Raw genomic sequence first — 27,392 nt, 5'->3', positions numbered from 1 at the left:
TTAAAGCTTCATTTTTTCTTTTTAACTGTCATTGCCCTCCCCCCCTGGCATCTCACTCCTTTTAATATGTCAAAACCTAGGAATCATATAAGCAGATTTCTTCAAACTGAGTCTAAAATGAGAGGAAACAAATTTAAGTGAGTGCCTGAGTAGCTCCTCTTGAGTAAGTGCAAATACTTTAGAATGTGAACTTTGCGCTGTCTGTCTGTGTACTTATTTGCTTACTTTTAGACAATGGACTGTGTTTCCAGTAGTCAAGAATTCTGGGTCAATGACCCCTAGAGAGAGAAGTTGTTACTGTATTAAAATTGTTGGAAAGTTTGGGCAGGTACATACTTATGCTTCTTACAAATACTACTTAATGAAATGACTATACACTCAATACAAAGATGTTTAATTCATGTTTACTGAACTTCACTGAAGAAGCACTGTATTATCCTATCACTCAGGATAAGAGTAAAAGTCGCATTAGAGAGTTTAGTTTGTGGAAGATTGAGTACAGATATATCCCTATTTTCTACCTTGTCACTTTCCTTATAGGTGAAACTTAAATCTTCATTGAATATGAAAGGCATTATTCATATGATAAAAAAAACAGGTAACTGGAAATTCTAGGTAACTGGTAATTTTTGTCTCTCTAAAAATTAGCCAGAAAACAATTTTTGTTTTAACACTTTTTATTGAAAATGTGTCTAAGGAGAATTACTCCACTTTTCTCCTCTAGAAGGCCAATCTGGCATAAGCCAATTGCTGCATATGAGGACTCCACTTGAGTTCTAGGGTTACTGTTTTCAGTAGCACTTCCCACTATATCATGGTTTAGTTGTATATTCTGATAAGACACAGAACTGACTTTTTATCAGTCTTAGGACACTCACTGGAATTTGAGAATGATTTTAAGAGTTTATTTTATTGATCTTTATTTTATGTCAGCTTTAGACATAACTTTATAATTTTTAAGCTTCTTAATATCACCAAAATCTCTTTAGTAGAGAAGTCTTACCTAAGATTTACCTAAGTCTTACCTATTTCTGCCCAATTAGGTTAGGAAAGTTGCCATAGACCTTATAAAGATAGTATTTTTTGGCAGGTGAACCTTCTAGTCTGAAGTTTTTTGGTAAAATGTTAGTACACAACAACCTACGAAGAGAAATGTTAATATTTTCTTTTATAAGATGAAAGTGTAGTGCTAGATGTTAAAGAATTTTTCAAGTTTACATAAACAGACATAGCTAGAATTTCAACTTTGGTTATCCAATTCTAAAACTGTACTTCTCAAAATAGTTATTCTGTGTCGTACACTGGTGACCTCAGAAAAAAGTGAAATATAAAGAATGGGTTTACTGGGGGAAAATGTTAGTTATATTAAGTTTATGCAGATGGCAGCATTATCTACTGTTCAGCTCCGGTGGACAAATAACCAAATATCTGCTAGGTCCTTCCTTATTAACCAATCTGTTGTTTCTTCTCCCTCTTTCTCCGAATGTGCTCTAATTTCCCATTTGGCACATGTAGCCTTTTGGCAGATGTCTGCTCTTTTTTTGTTTTTCACCTAGCTATCATATTTAGACTGGTCTAGCCACAAATCCATTGAGCCATTCGGTTTATGAAATAAACCATGAAACTTTGAATTAAAATTAGAATTTATAGTGGATGTCAGTATTCCTTTCCTTTGGAAAGGATGTAGAAATAAAAGAATGCCTTATTAAAAACAAAATGGAAAAATGTTATTTTTCTTAAGTTCCCTCCTGCAGGGTCCAGGTGTTAGTGATATAAGATAAACAAAAGGCCTTTGGGCATGTGATTCACAAATGACGCACACAGAAAGAGGTGACACTTCCTTCACTATCACATCCAAATATATAGCATGACGTTTACTCAAGTGCTCAAACTAGAAACTTCCTGGTTACCCTGGGTTTCTCCTCCCCTCCTTACATCTTATGTCCAGTGAGTCACTAAATTTCATCAATTCAGCATCCTACATAAGTCTTCAATGAATGATATTTTATCTTCATTCTCCTTGTTAGTCCTTCATTGTCTTTTGCCAGACCATTTTATCTCCTTTTCAGGCTCTCTAATTTTTTTACGTTTCTTCTTCCTGTTCCCATTCCAGTATCTTCTATTTGGTCCCATGAACTTCTTGAAAAACAAATTGGTCATGTCAATCTTTTGCATACGATCTCTAAGGACTCCTTTATCTGTTAAAAATTTTTTTAAGCCTAATTGCCTTTTTTAACCTAGCTTCTCTCTCTATCCTAATTCCTGACATTCTGCCTTCATGCAGTCTAGGACTCAGACACATCCATAAAGTGACCCCTGCTTCTTTTGCCCCACAGTTTCTTTACACGGAATGTCTTCAACCTCATCCTTTCTCTGTCATGCAAATCCTGCTCATCTTTGAAGTTCTAAGTGTCACTCCCACCCTCACTCCCAGGCTTCTTCTGTGTTCTCTGTTACGTGGTATGGTGTTTACCCATTGGTCCCTCTGAGCTGTGAACTTCTGGATGATATGGTCTTATTCTCAAATGTATCTTCAGCATCTCTCAATGCTTGGCACTTACAGGAACAAAATAAGTATTTGTTGACTCGAGTGGAAATAAAAACAAGTACAGGATGTGCTTTGTATATCCCAGTAAGACCCCAAACTGAAAACTGTGCCAAGACAACCAGGAAACCAGGTGGTGAAACTAAGCTGGAGGAGGCAGAATGAGGTATACACAGGCCTGCAGTAATTCAAAGAGTCCTGAGAAATTGTCTCTATCCAGCCCTTGTGTCACCCTGGCCTGCCCTGTTCTTCTTTGCTTATTCTACCTAATTTCCTCATTCTTCCTTTTTTTTTTTTTGCAATCACTCAGAAGTGTCCATTTGGCTCAGTCTGTTGAGCCTGCTCCTTTCTCAGCACCAAAGGCTCTCATATTGCACGTATGTGTGTGTGTGTGTGTGTGTGTGTGTGTCTCAAGGTAAGCTCTCAGAAATAGAGCTGGATGTGCCCACTTAGAGAGTTGTGTGAATGGGGGTGGGGGGAGTGGAAGGGTCAACAGAGAATAATAATCAGCTGTTATGTACTGAGTGCCAAATGCCAAGATTTACATTTAATCCTTACAACACCCTGTAGAATGTAGGCACGATTATTATCTCTACTTTACAGATGAGGTAGCTGAGGCAGAGACTGAATCACGTGCACCCTTAGAAGTGGAGGAGCTGGTATCTAGTCAATGCATATCTTAATCTAAAGTCAGTTTTCTGAACACAATTAGTCAGATATTTATAATGGATCATATTACAACGGATCCTTTTCTTACGAAAGTATCTCTGCAGGGCAAAAGAATGAAATGTTTGTTTTTCCCTGAGTTTTTGTGAGCACTGGTGGGTTTTGTTTTGTTTTGCTTTTGGCTTTTTTTTAAGACTTTTTTCTTTTTTAGAATAGTTTTCGGCTTATAGCAAAATTAAGAGGAAGGTACAGAGATTTCCCATACACACTAGTGGGTTTTTCTTATTAAAGATCATTATAGGCAAGAGGATATTCCTGTTGAACTTGGAATTAAATCTCATTGCTTTTCCATTGAGAGTTTTCTGGATAGAAAAGAGAAAGATTTACCTGTCCCATTCCCAGATCTTACACACCTGGCCTCGGGCAGCTCTAATAGCCTATTACTCAATTCCATTCTAACCAGTTGGTAAAATGTTTATCGATATTGATAAGATGCTATGTACAGTGTATAATAGGCATACAAAAATGACGAAGATCATTCTTCCCTCCCCTAAACAAACACACACACACACACACACACACAATGTTGTTGAGAAGACAAGTCATTCACAAAAGCACTGTTAACCAACAACGTGGAGCTGTTGGTGATGTGAGCCCTTGAGAGATTTCTGGGTCTTGGGCTGGTGAGGAAATACTTAAGAGTTCTCTCTGGGCTGTATGCCTACTTTCCCCATCTGACCCTCTTTTCTGTGTTACTTTCACTACCAGCTCATTCTCTGTTGGCTCCCAGCTTCTCTACATTTAAACTCTGTGGTATATTCTACATTCAATTGCTTAGCATCATTCTTTATCCACAAGGATTTTCCTAGGTTTTTATCCTGGATGTAATTTTTTTTTCCCTGGGTTTTCGAAGGAGTAATAAGTCCTGAAGATAACTCTGATTTTAAGAAAAACCAAAACTAAGCCACTTGTTGGAGAATATATGGGTCTTGGCTGTGGGCCATCCATCAGTTGCTCTTCTTAGCTGGAGGAGGGAGGTCAGCTGGAGAAGCCCCACCGTAGGTCAGGCAGTGGCCCTCTCTCCTGCTAACCATGCCAAGGGGAGCACCAATGAGCTGGAGCACCAGTGTTAAGGACTGGTCTCACTGTCTGGGTTAAGACTGGTCTCACTGTCTGGGGATTGGAAGGATAAACAAATATTTCCACAGGGCGCGTCCAGAACTGAGTAGTCAAAGTCATTGTGGTTGCAAACAGAACACATAGTGTCAGTATGTCCTGGCGTCTGGGCTCAATTGGCCTTTTTTGGCAGCATCTATAAAGAACACAGAGCATGCTGTAACTCTATGTTGATATTGGGTGTGTTCTTAATATAGCTTTAGTGAGATTTCTAGATCTGTTTCTATTTTGTGTAGATAGCTTTGAAAGTGGAGCCAGGTCTGCATTTTCTGTGGATTGGGCCTTTGCTCAGGATGCTTTGCTCCTCCACTTGAAACTGACCTACAGTCCTCTGGTTCATTCCTTCCACCCAAGAAAGAGGCAGGTTCTCACAAGGAGTCTCAAAAGGCCTTTGTGTTTTTTTTTTTTTGTTTTGCTTTGCTTTGTTTTGTTTTGTTTCACACATGGGATTATGAGCACATAGACATACCTGAACCTCTTTTTGAAAAAACTTCACTATGATGAGTCTGAAAAAAAAAAAATTTTAAGGGAGTGTTGGTAGCACTTTTTTCTATGACACATTTGATATTTTTGGATGGTAATATGTAGTTTTGGGGTTTTTTCCCCCAGATATCTATAAGTTAGGTAAGAAGTATTGAGTGAGTTAGGATAAAACATATCAATCTTTTGTATACAGTATGGTATATAACACTCTCTAATATACATATACTGTTGCATAGCTTTGAGAATTTTCTTTTTTCTGAGGAGACATCAGGTTAACTTATCTTCAGTTTTTATCTGGCTTCAAAATTAGTGCCTTGTCATTAGCAAATTCACTTCCTAGTTTTAGTCAAGTCTAAGCTTCACAATGGTTGAATTGGTGACTATTATATTTGTTTAACTGCTGTAAAGTAAGTTCACAACAATAGATGCTTGCACTTAAATAGGCCTGCAGAGCATTGGGGCCCTATCAATCATGCAGAGATTTCCCTCCTGCTGTCTCTTCTGATGGACAATTCTGCTGATGTGGATATTCAAAAAGAAGGGATCAGGAAGAACAGATGATGGATAAAGACAATCTTCTGTCTTGAGAGGAAATCGGAGAAATCCTTTTAAGGAATTTCTTTGTCATGGTGTCAGAGATTAATTATGCTCGTGTGAGAACAGCTTTCTCATTGGGTGAAAAGAGACATTATCCTTCTGACTTGTGACAGAAGATTTTCAAAGAAAGAGAGTTAAAGATTTCAGTTACTCTGAAATCTTCTTATTCTGTTGTCTTCCCAGCATCCTCCAAAACAGGTGGATTACATCCATGACATTGTGATGTTCAACGAGTAATTAATGAATCAGGAATTTTTGGTTCCAGTAACTCCTCCTGTTCCTCATGCAAATCTCTTGAGAGGCTTTAAAACCTGAGTTGGTGCATCAGATTTTAAAAAACCATAATAGTAGTATAGATGGTAACTTATTACAGTGCAGGAATGGTATCTTGTTATAACAATGTAGAAGAAGAGAAACGAGAGTACAACCAAAAACTTGTACAGCAGATTACTGTACACAGTTTTTAACAAGGCAAATAATTCTCAAATCTGAAAAGGTATCCTTAAAAAATTCAACTTTTAACTGTACTTTAATCTAGGTATAAATAGTGATTATATTTAACATATTTACATTGTGCACAACCTCTCTGAACTTAACAGATCAGTATTGAGAAAAAGCTTTGAGAGTTAGAGACAAAATACATTTCATAAAACATAACAATAGTAAGTTGTTTTAAATAATTTTATTTTCCAAATAACTGAAGCCTTAAAACTTAAAAAAATTATTATTTCAGTGAAAGATCTTTCTATATAATATATTAATATTCTATCTTTTAGTAATGCACATTAACTGACCCGGGGTCCTAATTATAAAGATCTGCTGTAGTACTACACTGAAATACAATGACGTGTCCTCAGTGACTGCTGAAATATTGAGTGCAGGGCTGTTTGTTCCTGCACTAAGTGGACTAAACAGCCATACTTTTATTTTTACTGCCTACTTTTTGTAAATATGGAGATTCTTTCTTTTAAATGTATTATCACTTCTCCCCCAAATCTGTGTGTCATATTGCTGGTAAACTGCTGTTTTGCTTTATGTACCTGAAGGTAAGCCTGTACCTAAAATACAAATCAATCACATTTTTTTCATTACTTCGCTGTAAAAATGTATTCTTCTCTTATTTCCAGGTACTTGAATGGTTCTAGGCTAGGTAGTTGAGGTTTTTCCAGAGTCTGATGTCTGGAAGTATTCGTTATTGTACATACGTTTGCATGCACACACATGTACACACACAAATGTGTTCATTTACTAATTGTATCAAATATTAATACTATATTTAATGTATTATTGTAGTGGTTCTGTGAATATGTATCACCAGAGGCATACTTTTACACTCGAGCCTTAAAAATAAACTTGCAGTGATCATCCTAGCCTATCTTTCCTGTCTCACCAGCACTACTGCTATGAAATGGTAGCTACACAAAATAAAACTCAACTGCTAGATTTCATGGAAAAAATTCTTTAAACCAAGCATTAAGTATTAGTTGATGTTAGTAATTGTAAGTTTTGCAGTAAATGTAATAATTGTAGGGCAGGATTTAGACCTTCGTGAGAGTCATAGCCAAGACCAAAGAAGTGAGTCTTATTTTAATTCACATTTGATTGCGATACTTAGGTGAACAGGTTTAAGTTCAAAATTTAGGATTCTTGTGATTCGTGCAAGATCTGAAATTTGATACATTACCAATTCTATTTTCAGTTTGTGTTTTGAAGATAATAAAATGATGATTTTCATGAAACATAAAGTTTTTAAGAAACAATTTCAGAAAATAAAAGTCTTGGAGTAGATGCAATCCTTTTCTTCTTTATAAAGAGGGGACATTTTGTATTTTGTCTACCTGAAATAAAAATCATCCCGTTATGCCATTCTTGCACTCTTAGCATAATGAATTAACTTTTGAGAGGGCTTTAATTAAAACTGGAGGTAATTCATCTCAATGACAGAATATTTGAAGAAAATAAACCATTTACTAATTAATAAAAAATATAGCCAGTTATAGAAAATGCTTTTCTCTTTGTCTTTCTGACCCTGCCATTAGAAGAGAACAATCAATTTATCACCACCAGCTGCATGAATTCAGTGGAAAAGAACTTCAGTGTTTCTTCTTTTTAAACTCTTGCTGAATTGTTTTGGCAGAACATAAAAGTGGGTCATTTGTACCTAAAATATGTTACCAATGCTCCATTAATCTTAGTGATGGAGTTCTCTCTTTTCCTGTAAGAAGCGGATGAGGGGATGTTACTAGGGAAGAGGAGGTATGCGTTTTTAAAAATGGATGTGTAAATGAATAATAGAGTAAGGTCATTTAATATTTTGTAGCCTGGCCCTTTTGATAATGAATACATGAGTGAAACACCAATGATTGTTTTGAGGTATATTTTATATTATATACTACTAGCATATAATAGCTTCAGCATTAAGAAGAATGTTTCAACAATTTGTGAAAAAGATAGTGTGTGTCTTTGGACGTATACCAAGAAGATCTTCAGTCTAGAAACAAATGGTGTGTCAGACCAAAATAATGTGAGAAGATAGATGAATCGAGAACAAAAGATGTTTTCCTTTGGTTATGTTGTTTTAAATGTAAAAGCTCTGTCGTTCTGCTTCTTATACACAATAATTAAAAGAAAATAAACTAACCTAAGGCTTGAAAGTTTCTTAGCTGTTAAATGAATCTTAGGAAGACCTTGATTATAGTTTCTATAATTGCTCCACATTTCTTAAAATAATTTCCTTAATAAATTGTTTTCCATCTAAACAGTGAGAAAATGCTAGATGGGCAAGTCTACACTGACTTTCCCTCTTGGTCTTTTCTGTTGATTGGCAGGTTTCAAAGGTTAAACTAGCTATGGATGAAAGGTAATCATTAGTGACTTGGTTCCTTTCCAGATCCCTCTGGAAACTGCAATAGCCAACTTCGTTCATTTAAAAAGAAAGGAAAAAAGGTCATTCCCTGAGCAGTTTGGAATGGGAAGCAGCCGCTCTCTCCTTCCTTCTTACTTAAATAAACAAGCTAAATGGAAAAATAAACTTAACTTCTTCACATCTGGTACAAAGCTTCCTCTTTTGTTGAAAGTTCACATGCTGCCTTTGCTATGCCTGGTCGTGTGAATCAGGTGTCTTCCTTCCTTCTGTAAAGTCACTTGTGTAACTATAATAAGGAAAAACCCTGAATGCTTTAATGGTCCAAGAACATCATTACAGAGAAACAAACAAAATAAAGCCCTAAAATTGGGAATGACATCAGACGAAGTTTGACCCAGCATTCCGCATATCTGTTAGTCAGAAAGCAACAGGACCTAATGAGTGATACAGCCAGAAAACTTGAATAAGCAATCAAATTCTAATGGGTACCCCTTACCTTGAGTCAGATTATACTTATTTGTGTGCATGAGTTCCACTGAATGTGACTAATTTTTAAATTTATTTCCCTTTATGGCATGGACCAGCTTTGGCAACCTAGAGCAGAATGCTACTGACAGCAGTACCGTGATTTCTGAGGCACACTGACACTTACGAACCACCAGGATACTGCTAGTCATCAAAATTTATCTTCGCAGACTTCTCAGAACTTTCTTCTGGCATTTGTTCTCTAATGAAATATTTCAATAATTGGTATTTAATAATATTGCAACTTTTTGGTCTAACTTTTCCATGAAATAGTATCATTTGCAGCCACTTTTATCTCAGAATTTTACAGACTAAATGCCTCTTATTACGTAGTTGAGCATTCTGCAATATGGATATGAAGAAACACACCTTCATGTATTGTAGAATTCAGTTATCATTACTTAAAACTTGGTTAGAAGCCATTTGTTGGGGAAAAGTAGAATACAAAATCTAGAGGAGTTGGGTTTTTTACTTTGGATTCTAAGCATAATGTCATCTTAATGACTTTTATGAGAACAATATTTCTCAGGAAGCTGTTGGAATTCTTTTGTTTTAGTGCTCCAATTGATTGATTGATTCTTTAGGTTTTACAGTTAAAAACCTCGTTGATAAACAATGTTTAATATTTTTTAGTACTCTAGTTCCTCGCTAGGCCCACTCTGAAAGGAACAGGTGAAGGACAGATGCCACAGGCACCCACGCTGTGGTGGGAGGTAGATATGATGCTCGTCCCAGGAGCAAGTTGCTGTTGTCATGGCAGAATGTTCTTTCCTAACTCTCTTGTGCTCTTAGGTACCTCCTTGGAACATCATCACAGAATGGCAAGGGGCTTAGTAGGTACCATTATTGAATTGTTTCCATTTTCCAAAGGAGGAGATTGAAGCACAGAGCAGCCAAGTACCTAGTCCTGGGATCAGACTGTCAAGTTTATTTATTTCTTTTTAATAATGTTTGGCTAATTGTTACAAATAAGCATCTTGTTTAATTAAAATTATACACAATTTTAATTTATTTTTTTAATCTAAAAAGTGGTTTTCAAATTCTAATGTAGTAGAAACATCTGGGGTTTAAGGTTACTAAATCTAATAGCCCTTTTTGTGGTATTCAAAATGCAAATTCCTGACTCCTTCCCTAGAACCAGTAACTCATAAACCTCTGAAAGAGAGAATAAGGAATCTACACGGTAAACATGTTCTTCCGGCGATTCTGATGCAGTCTTTGAACTAAATTTTGTGAGAGACACTGATCTAAATGATTCTGAGTTCAAAGGCTACCTCAGTGGCCACACAGGATTCATCAGGAAAAATCAGTAGTAATTCCAACCAGATTTTCTATTTTGTTATATGCAGGTGACATATAGCAAATGCTGTAACAGTTGCTAAAACAAACAGTAGCATCCATTCTTTTCTTCCTCACTGTGACTCCTGATTTATCGTTCAGCATTTTCTACCACCACCACCATCACCATCTGACCAGCATGAGTGACATTCAGAGCCTCTCTGGGCACCCAGGTCAGCAGAACTGACCTACTTGACCTCACCTGACTGTCGATTATTTCTCTCTATAACTGTGATCACTTCTTTCTTCATGCTGTTTCTTTCTAGGATTCTCCTTGTTTTCTTCACTTTTTATCCAAAAATAAAGAGCACTTTGTCTTCCAACTTATGCTATTGGTCCACAGACCTAACTCCATTAGGACATTCCTTATATTTTGCTTATCAACAAAAATTTTCCCGAGGCAGGTAATAGAATAAAAGATTATAACAGAGAGTGAAGATTTTATTTCAGGATGAAAAACTCTCATTCTCTGTTAAGTTTTAAATCTATCTTAGAAAATTTAAAGTTTAAAAGTGTGCCAATAGTAAGTTAAAATTTACTTATATAGAATCATATAAGAGTAAGGTATAAATCCCATTTTCTTTTAGTTTGACTTCTGTAATAGACCAGGAATAATGTTAAAAACTTGTTTTCAAATCTAAATCAATTCTTTTTGTATGTCATTCTGTCTTCAGAAATAGTCTTTAGGAATTTTCACAATTTGTATAAGTAAATTCATGTTTAACCAACTTAACATTTGTTCTCTCTATTGATTTTTAAATAACAGCTATGATTTTAGTTTGGACTATTTCACATATTCTTTTCTATTACTGTACAGAACATAGTATGACTTAGCTTGAAAAACGTAACATATAGCATTTAAAAGGTCTAGGTTTGAATCTCAGCACATAACCTTTCTCAAACAAGTCACTCAATCTTTTGGAGTCTGTATTCTCATGTAATGAATATAATATTATGTATTGATATTCAGAATGTTATTGTGAAGATTAAATGAAGTAACATGTATCAGAGCTCCCAGGATAGTTCTGAGATGTTGTTAAAAAATTTTGGTTAATTTAAATGTTGTTTGCATCTAATGACAGGAAACCTTTCTCAACCTTAGACAAAGATAATATTTTGTAGGTATGTTTTCTTTTTTTTGACCAACCTAAAGTTACTGCATCATTCTTATAAAGAACTAGAACCTAGGACATTATAATTATTTCATTTTTACTCTTGTTGCCTTTTTTTTAATCAGTAAAGGACCCTTCATTGATGAACCCCAAAGGTAGCTTATTCCTCTGGCAGTTGCCCAATTAAGTGATATGGGTTCATTTGATTGTATATCTGTTTTTTTTTACTTCCTTTGCATGCTTCTGAGATCCCGGCCAGGTCAGCCCTGTTCCCCAACCCCACCCACAGGAACTGATGATATAGGAATATAATGCGGTCTCCACAGCCATAGTTCCTCACATAGCAGCACAATAGAAAGAATAGTGGTTCTGGAGTCAGAGTACTTGGCTGCTTATGAGTATGGTAATCTTATTAAGATTAAATGAGATAATATGCATGCAAGAACTCTATAAACTATAAATGCGTTATGCTTCCTACAGTTATGGATTTATATAAAGAAGAGTATAACATTGATTTTATGGCTAACATATGCCAGGTGCTTTGCATACATTATCTACTATAACTATCTAGGAGATTTTCCCCCCATTTTACAGATAACTAGCCTCACACCATATGATTGTAAAGTAGTAGAGCATAATATGAATCAGATTTATTACTCGCCACACTGCCTATTTTCTATGGTAGCACAGGTCAGACCATTCTTGGTCCTGCCTCTTGGCTACCAAGAAGAGAGGGAAGGAATAATGAGACTATGGAAGGAGACACTCCATGTATGCAGTCAGAAAATAAGGAGCTATCTGAGAAAATACACTGTTACTGACTTGATAGAGATATTTCTGCCATTGTTTATGTGGTAAAACTGAAAAAGCCAGAGAGGCCACAGCTCTGACAAGGGTTTCTTCAGCTGAGAGTTCGTTGGGTGATGAGTCCAGCCAACTTGAAGTGTGGCTCAGTTACAAGACCCTTTATCTCCATAATTCCTTTTCTTCTGTCAAATTAGGGTGGCTGACTTATATTTTTAAAATAAATATTATAAAAATTTTAACCTTATTATAATTTTATTATTATATCATTGTAAACCTAGAGGACTGGTAAAGCCAAAAAGCTTTTCAGAGTTCAGACTCATTAAACTTTTCCAGTGTTTTTCCACTTGAACACAAATGAAGTCAAAGTTATCACCTGGCTGGAAGGCCCCAGGTGACATCAGCCCATTAGGTGTAAACTGTTTCCTTCTGTGTTACTGCGAGCTTGCTTATGACCCTATTAGGGTTTGACAAAACAATGGGAGTATCTCTTGAAGGGAAAATGAGAATTAAAGTACTTTTGTTCTTGGTGAGGGATGATAATTATAATCAAACAAAACTCAGGAACTATGATGAGAAATTAATTTTCAGAAAAAAATTTAGGGAAATGTTCTCATTATTATACCTCAATTTGGCTTTAACTTTTAGGACTATTTAAATTATCAGAACCATTTTTGCCCATCCGCTTTATCTGCTACTACTGATGGAGGGGGTCTCTAAATACATTTGTAAATTTTCAGAATGATTGATGGTCTGTATACCTGAAAATGTTGAGTAGAAGGCCATTTGATCTAATATTATACATATTGTCAGTGACCATTTCTTCTAGAGGACTTTCGATGATTAATTAGTTCTGTTTTACATTGGCATTAGGCTTAACAACAAGGATACCTTAGTGCGGGGGTCCCCAACTCCCAAGCTGGGGACCTCAGTCAGTGGCCTGTTGGAACCCAGCCACACAGCAGGAGGTGAGCATTGGGCGAGCTAACAAGGCTTCATCTATATTTTCAGCCCTCTCCCCAGTGCTAGCATCACTGCCTCAGCTCTACCTCAGATCATCAGGCATTAGATTCTCATAGGAGCACCAGTCCCTGGTGCCAAAAAGGTTGGGGACTACTGCCTTAGTGAATAAAACTGGCAAACGATATTGGCAGTTATTAAATTTATTTAACATAATTCTCTAACTCCTCCCTTCTGCTGGCCCAAAAAAACCCCAAAATTAAATAGCAAATCTCAGCCTTTTCCACATGATAGTATTTTCAAATTTATATATCTAAATTGTATTTAAGTTTAGACCTTGCAACAAAAGCAAAACAAGCATATGAAGTGGTAGAAATTATACCATGGCCTAATGTTTTGCTTCTTTTCATTTGGGCAATTCATACCCAAAAGTGTTACTCATTTTCTTTGTAAATGAGACACCAATGTGGAAGAAAAATCACAGTTGCAGAGATCTGAGTTTTTCTGGTTGGTACTTAAAGTAGCCCTCATGAGCATAATGATGAAATTGAAATGATGTATACAACAAATTTTAAAGTCATTACAGGCCTTTAAAATGTCATGGAAATTAAAAGGGAAAAAGGCCAGTGTGTTGAATTTTAGTTGTGAACATGTATTCAAGAACCATTTTTAGGTCTCTGTTCTTCTAGACCTCACTGCTTCAAACACAATTTCGGAGAATTATTATTATTTTTTAATAATTACATTTAAGCACCTAATGATCTAATGAAGACAATTTCGTAATGTGTCAGAATGAGTTCTTTGTATCTTATTTGAATCTTTTGTTGCCTTAAGCTAATCTGCTTTAGGGTTCTGAAATCCAGTCATTTTACAATGCAGACTCTAGCAATGGCATTCATTTGGAATGCTGTCTTTTGTTTACCAGCTTTCCCAGACCTTCATGGCTTCCTTTGGTCATCTGGTGTCTTCGCTAATGTGATTGGTACTCCTAGGCTCTGCAGGTAGCCATGAGGCTTTTTAAGTGGGATTTACAGTGGGACTCACCACCCTGGCTACTAATGAAGGGAGCCACAGGGATTTTGTTTTGTTTTTTTCAATCTGTCTTCCAAAAGAGTGAAGGAAAGTTGTGTTTAGGATTTGCTAACTCTCACTGTTTTCCATTTACTTTAATTCTTACAATTGATTTACTATATGTGATGAAAAAATACAAATATTTTTGTTTTGGAGTCAGAATGTTTCATTTGCTAGCCCTTTATTCTAATCATTAGAATTGTTTATTATTGAACCTGGAAATAACAAAGTAGAGTCTCTGTTTAAACTCAGCCAATTGGCATTTCACCTTTATCTTTTTTCTTTCAGGAGATTTTTGACCAATTTGGTTGTTTAGAAAAAAAAGAAAGTATATGACTAGGAGCCTTGGACTCTAGTACCAGCCTTGCCGCCTCATACTTCTATAGTCTTGAGTAAGTCACTTACACTCTTTGATTTCTCATCTAAAAGAAAAGGAAAATGTTGCCTTAGTATGTATATATGAGATCCAAGATGATGTTTCATATTCTTCTAGCTTTATGCTCTTTTTTACTACCAAAGTGAATTATGGTGCCCTTTCATGTGATTTTTGGGTAAACCTACCATTGAAAAACAAACTTGTATGTGATAAAATGCTTTAACCATCAGTCAAATTAGTAATTAAATATGAAGTGTCAGTACCTTAATTTTTAAAGTAATATGCTTTGCAGATTATAACCCAGTTTTATATAGAGAGGATTTATTTGCCTATTTTATAATAGTGAAACAAGGAGCCCATGTTTTAATTGCACTTTATAAGGCAATGGTTCTCAGGTGTGGATTAAAGGTTTTCCAGGTGTCATGGGATCTTTGGATTTTAGAATGAGAAGGGACATTAGCAATTATCAGGTCCAATCCTTGAGTTTTACTAACAAGGACTCAGAGGCCCAGAAATGCTCAGTAGCTCATCTGTAGTAACAGAGCCTGTAGAGCTGCCAGTAGGGCCCAAACTCTGAAGACAAAAAGGCACATATGAGGGTGGTAGTATCCTAATTACCTCTTATTCCAGTCTAAAAACTTAAAAATAATTTCTAGGTAGTATTAGATTGTTGATCAGTTTCTGCATTGTAGCTTTCAGATTAAAGTCAGCTCAACCCTACAAATGTTTAATGAGGACATACTGTGCACGAGACATTGAACTGAGATGATGCTTCTGCAAAACTGTGCAAAGTCACAGCTCTTGATCTCAGAGACTACAGTTTCACTGGGAGATAAAACAAGTATACAAATTTGCTGTGCAAGTTGCTGGGAATAAAAACAATAAAAAACGCAAGTTCTCAAAATCTCAAAAAACTTCTTGAGGATTTCAAAGTCCAAAGGGAGATGGACTTAAATAGAACCTGATAGGTCACGTGTTCAGTAGTAGGTCAAAAGTAAATTTAAAGTACTTTGAGAACTCACAGCTAGGCCTTAAATCAGACTGGGAGAAAGGAAAAGAACTAGTAGTATTGCTACTGGAAAAAATCTCTTGGCCACACAGATTGATATCACTGTAAATTCTTGTCCTTAACCCTAAATACAACTTGATTATATCTTTGACTGCCCTTGCTGAATCCCTCTCCTTTTTCTCTGATCAATTATTCCAAATCTACTTCCTTCTCTTCAAGCCTGTATCCAACTGCCTTTTTCTCAGCAGGGTGCTCTTGTCACTTCTAGAAGCCCCTAAAGAGTCCCAGTAATTCCCTTAACTTCAGCTGACCTCTAAGAACTAGTGAACCCAAGTGCTTTGTCTCCAGCCCTGCTTCCCCCTATGCTTCAGATTTGTCTATCTAATTACTGCTGGATATTTCCATTTGGATATTTCATAGCCATCTCAAAATCAATATACCTAAAACCTGAATGCATCATCTTTCCTCCTCAGAGTACCCTTAATCAGAGAAAGTACCACCATCCTCTCCAGTTTGGAATTTGCATTTTAGAAAAACTGTTCTGGCTGGAACATGCCAAATGCAGAAAGAATGTCCAGTTAGGAAGCTGCAATAATGCAAACTATACCCCTTATCATAGTATTTAATACATTGTATGTAATTGCACAAGAGATAATATAGTCAAGTGATTAAAAACGTGCTTTGAGTAAGATGGATCTGTGTCTGATTCCTGGCAACACCATTTATCACCTAGCTGTGTGACCTTGAGAAAATCATTAAACTTTCTAAGACTGGATTGCCTCATCTGAAAAATGGGGACAATAATAATACTTAAACGATGTTCTGAGGATTAATGAGATATCACATATGAAGCTTTTAGCACAGATATCTCTAAGATCTTTGAGGGCAAAGACCATTTCTAGCTTGTTTACCATAGTATCTGCAGGACCTGACAAAGAGAAGGCACTCAATAAATATTTATTTGTTGAATGAATATACGAGGTAATGGCATTTCTGAACTGAAGTACTAACAGTGGGGAGAGAGAAAAGCAATGCAAGGTAGAGATCTAGGCGTCATCCCGAATCACTTGCCCATGTCATTAATCGCCAATTCCTGATGATTTAATTCTAGGTATTTCTCAGGTCGAGTCATCATCTTAACCTTACCATAACTACACCATGCAGGCAAGATGGTCCCTCACCAGGACTCCATGTGGTAGTCTGGTAATGCCAGATTGGTCCTGTCTTCTGAACATACTGTGCTATTTCAGAGAGGTGCTTGCTTATTTTTCAATACCCTTCTCTCCTGTATTAGTTAGGATTACATTTGTCTGGAAATGACAAGAAACACCAAATAGCAAGTAAGTTTATTTCTTTCCCAATTCCATAAAGTTTGGAGGCAGTTGTCTAAGGCTAATAAAGCATCTCTGTTATCATCAGGGACTCAGGCTCTTACCTTGTGCTTCTGCCATCGATATGCAGCTTCGATCCTTTCTTTCTCTCTCTTCTTTACCCCCTTGGGACATTATTCCGTTAATCATCTCCTTTCTTCTGTGCCATCACCTCTCCCTTTTCTCTGAGGGAATAACCTTATCCTATAAGCATTCCTCCTTCTAATTATGCTTTCCTGTTATTTTACCTTTCCTACAGCTACCAACTTATTTCCATCCTAATTCACCACACTTCTTGAAAAGAGTACTTACTACATGCCATGGCACATTTTCATTCTTGATCCTATTTGATCTCTCTTACCTATTGAAACTGTTGACCACCTCCCATTTCTTTAAACTATTGTCTCTTGACTTTCACAAGCCCATTGGTTCCTGGTTTCCTTCCTGCTTCTCCTACTGCTCCCTTTCCATCTGCTTTACTTGGTTTTCCTATTCCTTTGTTTGACTCTCCAATGACAGTGTCCCCCTTGACCCTCTAACTCTACATACTTTCTCCACTGAGGCAATCCTTAGGTAATCTCACCAATACCAATATCCACTCTCTGTGTGGCAGCCGTCTGCCTCCAGAGTCTGTTTGTTCAGTCCTGACTCCAGAGCTCAAGTCCTGAATTTCTAACTACCTACGAAAAGGGCTTCTCTTCTCAGTTCCTTCCTCGCTGATGATGTGCAGTCTCATCACCTCTTCTTAGATTCTTACAGAAAACTTTGGTCTCTAATTCAACTTTCATAGTACCCCTGGAGTTAACTTCTATTTTTCAAAAATCTGATTGTTAATTTCTTTTTTGAAAACTTCCATTGGCTTTCTTCTTCTAGTATTAAATTCAGACTCCCAATTTGGCATATAAGGTCCCTTACAGACTGGCCTCAACCTACTTTTTTATTCTCTTGTCACTCAACTCCCAACCCCCAACAATGAACTTGCAGTGTTTCTAAAATACACCATACTTTTGACATTCTGTTCCACTGGTGTGAGGTCTTCCCAGTTCTGTCTGATGAATCCGTTAAAGCCATCCAAATGTCAGCTCTTCTCCAATATCTTCTTTATTTCTCTAGACAGAATCACTACATTCTCTGTGCTTTTATAGTATTTTGTTCCTACTTATAGTATATATTTACGTATTCACAGATCTGTCTTTACCTCTAGATTGGATCTCTTTGAGATATGGACTGCCTGCCTTTATTATCCCTCTTAGCACAGTTCACAGTACTTTCTAGGTGAAATGAAAATGATGAAACCAGAAAATAGAAATAGCTTTTGCTCTAATAATAACAAGTTTTCTTTTGGACATATTGAATTGACATATTGAGGTTGAGAGGAGACCAGCAACTCAGAAAAGACTTTATAGCCAATGATATAGATATAGGAGTCACCAACAAGAATAATAAACAACTGATTGGCTCTTATCATTTTCAGGTGATGACTAAAGAAAGATAGAACATAATAAAAAGTGAAGGAAGGGTTGGTAGTGGGAATTTTGGGTACGGGGGACAAAAATCCATAAACATTCTTGTTTGGGAAAAAAAAACATATTTGACACTGTTGCCTGGAGTCCTTCCCCTCTCCCATAGGTATGTAGCCCTTCCACTAATTTAAAGTCCAAAATCTAGAAAAAAAGAATGGTTCAAAAGGTGGTCCTCATCTTCCTTCAAGGATTAGAAGATACTGAAGCAAAATTTTCATCTCAGGCTCCAACTGTCTGCTTCAAATCCACCTTGTACATTCTCCTCCTCCTCTCTTGTTTTGGGGGGGGTGTGTGTGTGTGTGTGTGTGTGTGTGTGTGTGTGTGTGTGTGGTAAAAATATATCTATTGTTTCCCTCACAAAATTATCAATAAACTAAAAAGCTTAAGAATTTCTTTTTAATGTGAAAAAAATGAGGATTCTATTTATTTAAATAAATTTTATTTCTTACCTCTCTTCCCCTATAATCCACTCCTTTGCTTTCTTAGTGCCTCTAGGAAATATAACACTGGTTTATGTAGATTCTTTAATTAAGCAGGTAAGATGACTTCTGTGTTTCTATAACAGCTTATTAACATTTTTAAACTTGATAAATGGAAAAATAGAAACAAACACCATAAACAAATTCAAAAGGCAAAATGGCAAATGGTGAAACCATTGCAACTCATCTCATATACAAAGGACAAATTCCTTAATATATAAAGAGCTCTTACAAATCAACTATAATACCAACAACCAAATAGAAAAAATGAATAACGACTGGACATGTCAGAGAAGAAAATTCAAGAACTTTTAAACACTTGAAAAGATATTTAATTTCATTTATAGTAAGAAAAATGCAAATTAAAACTACATTGAGATATTATTTTAATCTGTCATGTTGACAAAAATCCAAACGTAGGTAATATCCTACACTATTGAAGGTACAGGATACATAAATTGCTAATGGCAGTGTAAATTGGTTCAACCTTTAGTTCATTCCTCACTTAGTAAGTGATTCATAACCAGAATTCCCTCCAGCCCATTTTTCTATACTCTTGGCATTTTCCTGCTTGACGTAGACCTTAGAGAAGCTGAACTGTAATTGCAAATGTTTCTGATATGTGGAAGAAATGAAGACTGCTTTGTGTCTGCTAAAACAAAACAAAAACAGGGCAGATTGGCAATATTTAACAAAATTAAAACTGCATTTATCCTTTGACCCAGCAATTTCACTTCTAGGAATTCAACAAGTGCTAAGTTAATATGTATCAGTTAATGCAGGGTTGATTATTACAAAGTCTTGAATAATGACAATGATTGGAAACTAAGTGTACATCATTAAGGGACTAGTTTAAAATAAACATGGTATATATATATGCCAGGGAATTATCTGAAGCCATAAAAAAGAATGAGGACGATCTTTGTGTGCTTATATAGAGAGCTCTCCAAAATATTTTTTAACTTAAAAAAGCAAGGTCCAAAAGAATGAATGTGTTTGACTCATCTTTACTTATGTATGCATTTTTTAAATCTTAAGTATATATATGTATATATATTTTAAAAACTAACAAAAGTGGCTTCCTGTGACAGGAGACTGTGGGGCAAAGGTTGAAGAGACAGGTTTTACTACATATTCTTTTCCAATGCTAGATTTTTAATCAGGTAAATATATTATCTACTCCAAAAAATAAGAGGAAGAAATTTTTTAATCCTTAAATAGAAATATTCTATTTTAAATACCTACAGAGGCACAGTTTCCATACTGATTCAATATCAGTAAGTTTTACTTTGAAAATATTTGTGATATCAATATTTCTTAAGTGCCAGCTGTACATTCAGAATGGTGCTAGGTGTTGTGGGGTTATAATAAAAATAAAAGTGAGCAAAGTAAGCAAAGGATTAAGACTGGCTGAAAGAATAAGTGAGGAGTGAGACAATTTGAACAAAGGCACAGAGATGGGTGTGAGCTTATTTGTAGGGAACAGCAATAAAATCAAATTGATAGGAACAGGTTTTATATTGGAGTATGCTTGGAGGTAAGTTTGAAGTATAGAGTAAGTATAGAGATAATTAATGAAAGTTTTCAAACCCTAGTTTGTGAAATTTGTGTTTATCTTAAGTTAAAAGTTTAGGCTACTTTTTATATTTTCATGGAAAATTTTTTCAAAGCTCCACATAAGCAAGCTATTATAAATAAAGTTAAAAATTCATTGGCTTATAATAGTAAAAATGATATCTGCAGGGGTATTAAAAGTAAGTTGTATTTATTTGTAGTCTTTACTATATGACATGCATAAACTGTATTTATCACTACATTTACCTATAATAAACTTACAATGTGAAAAGGTATTGCTTGTCAAAAGTAGAAAGTCAGTGTTTCACAACTATCAAATATTCAAAATCAATAAAGATAGTAATTAGTAATGATGATGATAATAATAATAAGATAAAGGACTTAATTAAGTTTGCAATGTGAGTACTCCATTGTAGAAAATTGGAAAATAAAGATAAGCATAAAAGAAAAAAATTCCATTCTGTAATCACATCACCCACTGTTTTGTGATTTATATCACAGTTTGGATTTATCCCCTTATCTTTCCAGATTATTTATGTATTTTTTCTTATAGAAATGGGACCATATTGATTTGGTTTTTTAATTGAAGTATGATTAACATATAATATATTAGTTTCAGGTGTATAACACAATGACTCGATATTTGTATACATTGCAAAATTATTACCACAATAAGTCTAGGCGATATCCATCACCATACATAGTTACAAAATCTGTTTTTTCTTGTGATGAGAACTTTTAAGTTTACTGCCTTAGACTCTTTCAAATATACAATATGGTATTAATTATAGTCACCATGCCGTATGTTATATAGTGTTTTATGTATAAAACCATATTGTTTTATAACATTTTCCATTTCATATATAGTGAATATATTACTGTGTCAAAAGTATACCTCTTACAGCTCCATAGTATTCCATTGTGGATTTGTGACAGTTAGATGAGACAGCATATGTGAGGTACATGGTAGATACTCAATAGATGGTAGTGGTTATTACTGTTACTAGAACATGCTTAACTGTTTCCCTGTTGATAGACTATTAAGTTGTTCCCAGGTGTGGGGGAATTAATGTTTTATTTTATTATAATTATAGTAGTCATTAACTCTAGCTAGAAACATTTTTCTTAGCTGATTCTTTTGTTTCAGATAGTAACAGATATACAGAAGTTTTGTATTTTCACTAGTTAAATCTGTCAGTCTCATCCTTTGTGATTTCTAGGCTTAGAAAACTAATTTCTCACCCCGATGTCATAAGAAATCTTGATACTTAATCTTTTTTCTCTCTGGAATTTATTTTTAATGTTTAATATAACTTGTTTATGAGCTGTTACTTTTTAAATTGTTGACCTTTATTTCAGTGTCATTAAATGAATAATTTATTCTTCCCTTTATTGTTTTATAATGTCTCAATTGTCATATAATAATTCTTACAGATAATAAAGTATTTGGGGGCTGTCACCAAGGAGCTTCTCATTTTTGTGCCAGCTCTACATTTTAAATTAAATATTAAATATTCAAACAATATTTTTGAGTGCCTGCTGTGTAGGAGGGCACCACAATAGTTTCTGTGATTTCAATAATAGGGAAAACAGAAATACATAGTTCCTACCTTTGTTTAGCTTAGAATTTAATAGACAAACTTATACTGTTACTAGAACATGCTTAACTGTTTCCCTGTTGATAGACTATTAAGTTGTTCCCAGGTGTGGGGGAATTAATGTTTTATTTTATTATAATTATAGTAGTCATTAACTCTAGCTAGAAACATTTTTCTTAGCTGATTCTTTTGTTTCAGATAGTAACAGATATACAGAAGTTTTGTATTTTCACTAGTTAAATCTGTCAGTCTCATCCTTTGTGATTTCTAGGCTTAGAAAACTAATTTCTCACCCCGATGTCATAAGAAATCTTGATACTTAATCTTTTTTCTCTCTGGAATTTATTTTTAATGTTTAATATAACTTGTTTATGAGCTGTTACTTTTTAAATTGTTGACCTTTATTTCAGTGTCATTAAATGAATAATTTATTCTTCCCTTTATTGTTTTATAATGTCTCAATTGTCATATAATAATTCTTACAGATAATAAAGTATTTGGGGGCTGTCACCAAGGAGCTTCTCATTTTTGTGCCAGCTCTACATTTTAAATTAAATATTAAATATTCAAACAATATTTTTGAGTGCCTGCTGTGTAGGAGGGCACCACAATAGTTTCTGTGATTTCAATAATAGGGAAAACAGAAATACATAGTTCCTACCTTTGTTTAGCTTAGAATTTAATAGACAAACTTATCAGTTGATGATACAAATTACATAGCTCAGTGAATGTTAGGACAGAGATGAGTAAGATTCTATGAGAGCTTTCAGCAAAGGGCTGAGAGGATCAGGTGAGCAATGCTTGAGTTGAGATCTAATGTATGAAAGGGATTTAACTAGGCAAAAGTAAAAGATAGGATGGGTGGTATTATAGGCAGAGGGAACATAAGCATTTACAGGTTGGTCAGTGTCGGTGGAACATAGCATTTAGGAAGAGAACATTGCAAAATAAGGCTGGAGAGATGGGCAGGGATATTTACATTATTGATTTTTATCTTCAGAGCAATATAAAACCATGAAGGGCTTTAGCAGAGAGTTGACATGATTATATTTGCACTGTAATGCAGGGAAGCGATTGAAGGGTGCCAGAGAGTAGGTAAAGAAAGCAATAAGGCAAGTTGGTGCTGGCTTCTGGCAGGAGGCCTCAGTTCCTACCTATAAGGATCTCTCCATAGAGTCGCTTGAGTGTCTTTACAGCACAGTAACTGCCTCCTCTCAGAGCAAGTGATCCAAGAGGCAAGGAGAAATGGCAATATCTTTTATGACCTTGAAAATCACACACTGTCAATTGTTCAGTATTTTATTGATCACGCAAGTCAGTCCTGATTCAGGGTGGGATGGGATTACACAGGAGGCGAGAATCACTGGGGCCATCTTGGAAGATGCTTAGCACAAACTAAATCCTACGGAACTCCAACATTTCATTTCTGGGCAGTGTATTATGGAGTGCAAAGGAAATTGAAAAGCAGTATAGGGAAGGGGGAAAACCAGAAAAGTTGTGAGATGAAATCTAGTAGAAGGAAAGGGAGTTTCAAGAAATCTACCAAGAGAGCATGTTAGATGAGAATTGAAAAATGTTCGTTGGATTCTGTGACATGAATTAATGACCAAAAGCTCTTTCTTCATAATATAATTTAAATTTTATTTTGATTCACCTCCTTTTACAACCTTTTTTGAAAAGCTTTTTTCCTCATGTTTTCTTTGATCTTTCTTATGAATTTGTGAGTGTTTTTATAATATTCTCCAAAAATTCTGATATTTTGATTGGAATTGCATTAACTTTATTATTTGAGAAACAGATATTTTTACAAAGATGAAGCTTCTCTTTAAGAAATCCAGCATATTTCTCTGACTGTGTAAATTTTCAATTAAATCACCTAGATAAAGTTTGGCAATTTAAAAAATGATGTTATCATACATATGTCATTAAGATGATTCCTGGTTATTATTTTTGTTGTTGCTATTGTGAATGTGACCTCTTCCCCACCCTCACCACCACTGTGTTTTTATCTAAAAACATATTATTTTTTTTATCCCCCATTTTATGGATAAGGAAGCAGGTCCAGAGAAAATAGGTGTCTTGCCTGTGGTTGCAGAATAGAAGAGTCAGTAACTGTAGATCTTGAACATCCAAATTTTATTGTGCTTCATTAATAAGAAATCAATTGCTTATCCTGTCAAACCTTGTTAAAATTAACAGTCTTAAGTATCACTTTCTTTGTATCAGACTTCAAAGTAGTAATATACATTTTATAGCACATCTTCAGTTTTAGCATCATTATTTTGAAATACAGTGTCATGACTTGAGGAACTGCTTCTCATCTCCATTCAATTCTCTCAAGACCTGATTCTTACCAGACAGGAACCATTTCTTCTTTGAGGTCTAAATAGACCTAACAACCTATTGCACTGAATAAATATTTAATGAAGATTGAATGTTTCCTCTGTGGTGGATCAATTATTCTTGTTGATTCTTTGAGGAAAGCTTTTTTTTTAATATCATGTAGTAGCTTAAGAAGTTTGTTCTCCTGAATATTGTTATTAGTGCCAAAGTTTGTTTCAGTGATATAAAAATTCACGCCCTTTCAGTTTTTTCAGTTGTCTATTTTTCCTGGTTTATATATGCAGTTTGAATTTTTATGGTATCTCAAATACAAATCTGAAGTTCATCGACCTAGTAGCAACTCATAAAGTTATTTGCTGTGAGGGTTGATTTTTCTAAAATTTGTGGTATTTGGAACTCTGAAAATAGAAAATCTTTGCTAATGAGTTATAAAAAAGTGATGCATTTTTTAATGGAAGAAATATATTTTTTATTGATAAATATCTTCAAAAACCTAAATAATTCTTTTCAATTTACAAAAATTTCTTGTATTTTAGCTATCAGCCATATATCTAATTATATTATTTTATACTCTTCTTAACTAATATTAGGTTTAAATGAAATATTTGCCTGTGGAGTCTCTAAACTTATAAAGTTAACTGGAATAGCTTTAAAAATTTCAACTGGTAAAACTGCCTTCACTGTAGTGGAGTCATTTAGTGCAAGTTCTTAATGTGGCATTCAGATGGAATATATCAAAAGAAAAACAAACTTCTCTAATTTAAACAAAGATAGAAAAACAATGAACAGGTAAGGAAAAGGATGCATATGTTTTTTATTCTCTTTTTACACTAGTAAGCATATGAACATAATTTTGAAATAGAGAATTCATTCTTTGCAACAAATTATCTTCCATTCTTAAGGAATAATTTATTTTGCTTTGTTTCACATTTGATAACTTCTGGGACCTATATTTCAATTTAAATAACTGTTGATATTGGTGTTTATTTTATTAGAGAAGAATTATGCAAGTGTGTGTGATGATAGTTATAGTACATATTTGATAACAAGGGTAAAATAAATCAGTTGAGTCAGTGGTCTGATATCTGTTTTTAAGGTCTTTTTGACCCAGGAGTCTGTGACCTGTGAAATCTTCACTTTTTTGGATTTCTTAAGATATTTTACAATGCAAGGATTTAAATTTAGATGAACACCACTGCAGGCAGTCGCCTGATACGGCTCAAAATGTAATGAATATCACAGTATGGATTGGAAAAAGTTTAAGAAGTTCTGACAACAATTAACATGTGAGAAGAAAAAGGTTGACGTTAGGGAAGTTTCTTCTTTTCTTTAATTTATAACAAAGAGAACCCAAAATTTAACCTATTTTCATCTCTCTGGTTACTCAGCAGCATTCCATTTTGTGAAACCATTGCCAAGAAAATGTACCCAAATCTTGAGTTACAGATTGTTCTTCCATCTGATTGGAAGGGGCATATGAGTTGTTTATAAGGTATTGCAGTTCCAAAGCTGCACAAATGAACGTTGAGACTTGGGGGAGGGTTTGTCAGTGAAGGGAAGCTTCTTAGACATTACAGCTCTGTCCAGAGGCCAAATGGGAGATAAATCACCAGTGGCCACCTCTCTTATTGAAATAGTTCAGCCCTGGGGTTTAACTGACGGACTTATAGGGTTTTGAAGTGCAAATAGGATGGTGAAGGGTAAACCCTTTTAGGGTTTCATTTTGATGGATTTTTTTTTTTTTCCTGTGTGGATTTCTGGCACTGACTGTGATCTGGAAGGTGCCCTTAAAAAGAAGTTTTGTTTTGTTTTTGATCAATCAGGCAATAAGACTTTCCACGGGGGTGTACTTTTCCTGCATGCATATCAATCCTGTTGTGTTTAATAGTAGGTCATTTAATTGGGTCTTTTTTGAGCCTTTGGCAGTGTTACTGTCATTCTAAAGTCAGGACTCTTTCTTGGTTTTAATGTCAAAGTTTGAGAGTGTTGAAAGATGTGCTACTTCTGGATCAGGAGTTTTGGGGATTACTTAGGATCAGTGTGTTAATGAAGTCTAGTTAAAGATCAAGTTCATATTAGAACAAGCCCTTTATATAATGATAAGCAGCCTATAATTATTTAATCATTTTCCTATTGTTATATAATTATACATATTTCACTTAATTATTTTGTATGCATTCTGTTTTGCCAGCATTAAAAATGAAAACCTGAAAATTCTTGAGATTATGAAATATTTGAACTGTCTTATTTATACAGATATGCTGAAGTATTTGAGGAAATAGGGAAACACTTAAAAATGTTAGGAAAGAGACATGTTGATTTATCAAGTTGAAAATTTATTTCAAATACAGGAGATAAAATATCTTTAAGTTTTTTTTTATTAAATTGGGGATAAGAGGAATCAATCATTAGTGACTCCTACGAAAAATAATTATAACTTAAAGGCTTTTTGTGCAAAAATTTTAAAGAAAAATTAAATATTTGTATTAAAGAAATGCTATTGTAAATGCTTACGTTTCTTGTTAGAAATGTGGTTGACAGAACTTTTCTTGAGAATTTGGCTCTTTATTTTAGATTTAACAGTTATTTGTGTCATTTACCTTGTTTGAAAAATGATAATGTATTTAGCTGCCGCACAGATTTTCTTCTGTGGTGCTTTATACCTTTTATAAAAACGGGTTGTTAATCTCCATAATTGATATTGATCACGCAATATTCTTAATTGCCTTCCAAGTCAGTTTTTTAAAAAAATTTCCCTTTACTGTATTTATATAAATTAGAGAATTAAAATTAAAATAAAATGCTAGAGTTTAAATTTTCTTATTGCTGCATGATTTTAAGTAAGATACTTAAAGTAACAAAACCAAAAAAAACTCTAGATAGCATCAAGACAAGTCTCCTGCATCTACACCATCCCTGTCATTAGTTTGTTGCTGGGAGAGGTTAAAATGACCTTTCCTTTGTTAGAAAAGAGAT

General features: G+C 34.8%; 1 protein-coding gene across 9 annotated transcripts in view; it reads left to right on the top strand.

The window, feature by feature from the left end:
- Window positions 1-27,392, top strand: part of GREB1L (GREB1 like retinoic acid receptor coactivator) — a 223,999-nt gene that overhangs the window by 76,566 nt on the left and 120,041 nt on the right. For 5 of the 9 annotated variants that reach the window (XM_025038616.1, XM_025038615.1, XM_025038610.1 and 2 more), the window contains exon 2: window positions 14,432-14,535. The exons of the other annotated variants lie outside the window; for them this stretch is intronic. The gene's annotated coding sequence lies outside the window, so the exon portion shown is untranslated. The remainder of the gene's footprint in view (window positions 1-14,431; window positions 14,536-27,392) is intronic. 9 annotated transcript variants of the gene reach the window in all.

The sequence above is a fragment of the Pteropus alecto genome, unplaced genomic scaffold (assembly GCF_000325575.1).
Source record: "Pteropus alecto unplaced genomic scaffold, ASM32557v1 scaffold146, whole genome shotgun sequence".
Taxonomy (NCBI): domain Eukaryota; kingdom Metazoa; phylum Chordata; class Mammalia; order Chiroptera; family Pteropodidae; genus Pteropus; species Pteropus alecto.
Note: the sequence above shows the minus strand (reverse complement) of the source record. Positions and strands in the feature narration are given on the sequence as shown.